Consider the following 3646-nt stretch of genomic DNA (forward strand, 5'->3'; position numbering starts at 1 on the left):
TAAAATTAATAAACATTGGATGCAAGCATGAATAGGATATAATCCACCATGAACATAAATATCATGAAGGCTATGCTGATTTTGTTTCAACTACATGCGTGAACATGCGCCAAGTCAAGTCACTTAAATCATTCAGAGGAGGATACCACCTATCATACCACATCATAACCATTTTAATAGCATATTGGCACGCAAGGTAAACTATTATAACTCATAACTAATCAAGCATGGCACAAGCAACCATGATCTCTAATTGTCATTGCAAACATGTTTATTCATAACAAGCTGAATCAAGAACGATGAACTCATCATATTCACAAAAACAAAAAGGTCGAGTTCATATCAGCTTTTCTCATCTCAGTCAGTCCATCATATATCATCATAATTTTCTTTCACTTGCACGACCGAACGATGTGAATAATAATAAGAGTGCACGTGCATTGGACTAAGCTGGAATCTGCGAGCATTCAATAAACAGGAGAAGACAAAGTAATACGGGCTCTTTTGTGAGATCAACAATAATGCATATAAGAGCCACTTCAACAATTTAATCATGATCTTCTCCTACTGACCCCCAAAGAAAGAAAAGAGATAAAACTATTTACACGGGAAAGCTCCCAACAAGCAAAAGAAGAACAGGAAATATTTTTGAGTTTTCCTTTTAATTACTACTACAGGCATGGAAAGTAAATTAATTAAAAACTACAACTATTTTTTTGGTTTTCTTAAGGTTTATTAAAGACATAAGAAGAAACCATAAAAGGAAATAAACTAGCATGGATGATACAATGAAAAAGTATGAGCACCAACATCTAGCAATGAGTGTGTGTGAACATAAATGTAATGTCGGTGGGAAATACGTACTCCCCCAAGCTTAGGCTTTTGGCCTAAGTTCGTCTATGGCCACGGCTGGCCTGGCGGATATCCATAATAATAGTTGTTGGGGTCGTACTGTGATGCAGCAGCTATCGCCTCCTGAGCTGCAGCGTGGCGACGAGCGGCCTCCGCCCTCCTCTCGTACTCATCTGCCTCCTCTCTGGTAATAGTATATCCTCCTATTGCCTGATAATCAAAGAAAGCAGGAGCAAGGAGAGTAATATGGACAGCACGGCGTTTGTCAAAGATTAGTCGGTACTGGAGAGGTGATTCGTTCCTCTCGACAAAATGGTGGGACGCCATAGAATCAAAATCGAAATAAGCAGGAGGCAACTCCATGTCTCCTTCACGAACGTCTATCTCAAGAAATTTAGCTAAGCGGGTTGCATAAATTCCTCCAAAGAAATCTCCATTATGTCTATTATGATGCAACCTACGAGCTACAATGGCTCCCATATGATAAGATTGGTCAGCACTCCTGAGAATGCTAAGGTCAGGGACACATATGTGACATGCTTCATCCTTAGCATTTATGCACCTACCTATGAAGAGAGCAAAAAAAAGTATAGCAGGAAAGTGAATGCTCCCTATGGTAGCTTGCGTTATATCTCTAGATTCCCCTATAATTATACTAGCAAGAAAGTTTCTAAATTCAGATTTAGGGGGATCCCTAACACTACCCCATTGTGGAAGTTTGCAAGAAAAAGTGAAATTCTCTAGGTCCATGGTATAAGATTTGTTATAAAGATCAAACATGACTGAAGGAGAATTACGCGAAGATGAATACTCAAACCTCCTCACAAAAGAGCTTGTGAGCTCATGATACTGGGGGCATTTGTCTGCCTCAAAGTCCTCAAGATCGGCATTACGCAAATATGCGTTAAATTCTTCTTTAATTCCCGCTCGATCCATAAAATTTTCAGAAGGCCACTCACAAGGACGCACTGAAGCGTCTCTTGGTGGCTCTTCGTCAGCATCAGGCATTGCAAGCCTGGGTCCTTACTTCTTTGAAGAACCACCTTGGAACATTTTCCTAAGCATATTTCTTCCTCTGAAATTTTTTGAAAATTTTCAGTAACTTCAAAATAAAAGTAAACCAAACTCAAGAATATTGATAGCAACTACTCCTACAAGTGCCTAGAGCCTATATCATGCATCAAAACTACTTTTGACCATATAAATATGACATGCAAGCTCAAGAACAGGGTCACCTAAGAAACACAAATTTGCAATGAATAAAGCACTAGAACAAAAACTAATTGGACCAATGGAGGAGTCGCATACCAAGGAACAATCTCCCCAAGCAGTTTTGTGAGAGGTGCTTTGAGCAAGGAGATCGAAAATGGCAGCAAAACGAGCTTGGACTCGGGTTTGAGTTGGTTTTTCGTGTTTGGGGGAGGAAGATGAAGTGTGTGGCTGGAAGAATAAGTGGAGGAGGGCCACCGTGGGCCCACGAGGCAGGGGGCGCGCCTTAGGGGGGTGAGCGCGCCCTCCACCCTCGTGGCAAGGTGGTTGGCCCCCCTAGTGTGTTCTTTGTTCCATAAATCCTCAAATATTCTATAAAAAACATATTTATTTTTCAGGGCTTTTGGAGAACTTTTATTTTCAAGGTATTTTTATATTGCACGGATAATCAGATAACAGGCAGAAAAATATTTGTTTTTACTTTATTTAATATAAATAACAGAAAGTATAGAGAGGGTACAGAAGGTTGTGCTTCTAGTTTCATCCATCTCATGCTCGTCAAAAGGAATCCACTAACAAGGTTGATCAAGTCTTGTTAACAAACTCATTCCGATTAACATGAAACCAGAGAAATTTCGAATAACACTAGGTTACCTCAACGGGGATATGCACATCCCCAATAGTAAATATATCATATTTCTTCTTGACAGTAGGAAGAGGAAATTCAAAACCTCCAAATATAATCGATGGAATTTTTCCAATAGAGTTGATACTATGAACTTGAGGTTGTTTCCTCGGAAAGTGTACCGTATGCTCATTACCATTAACATGAAAAGTGACATTGCCTTTAGTTCAATCAATAACAGCCCCTGCAGTATTCAAAAAGGGTCTTTCAAGAATAATAGACATACTATCGTCCTCGGGAATATCAAGAATAACAAAGTTCGTTAAAATAGTAACGTTTGCAACTACAACAGGCACATCCTCACAAATACCGACAGGTATAGCAGTTGATTTATCAGCCATTTGCAAAGATATTTCAATAGGTGTCAAATTATTCAAATCAAGTCTACGATATAAAGGGAGGGGCATAACACTAACACTGGCTCCAAGATCACATAAAGCAGTTTTAACATAATTTCTTTTAATGGAACATGGTATAGTGAGTACACTGGGATCTCCAAGTTTTTTTGGTATTCCACCCTTAAAAGTATAATTAGCAAGCATGGTGGAAATTTCAGCTTCCGGTATCTTTCTTTTATTTGTATTAATATCTTTCATGTACTTAGCATAAGGATTTTTTTGAGTATATTAGTTAATCGCATACGCAAAAAGATAGGTCTAATCATTTCAGCAAAGCGCTCAAAATCCTCATCATCCTTTTTCTTGGATGGTTTGAGAGGAAAAGGCATGGGTTTGTGAACCCAAGGCTCTCTTTCTTTACCATGTTTCCTAGCAACAAAGTCTTTCTTATCATAATGTTGATTCTTTGATTGTGGGTTATCAAGATCAACAGCAGGTTCAGTTTCTACATCATTATCATTACTAGGTTGAGCATCATTATGAACATCATCATTAACATTTT

The sequence above is a fragment of the Triticum dicoccoides genome, chromosome 7A (genome assembly GCF_002162155.2).
Source record: "Triticum dicoccoides isolate Atlit2015 ecotype Zavitan chromosome 7A, WEW_v2.0, whole genome shotgun sequence".
In the NCBI taxonomy this organism is placed as follows: Eukaryota; Viridiplantae; Streptophyta; class Magnoliopsida; order Poales; family Poaceae; genus Triticum; species Triticum dicoccoides.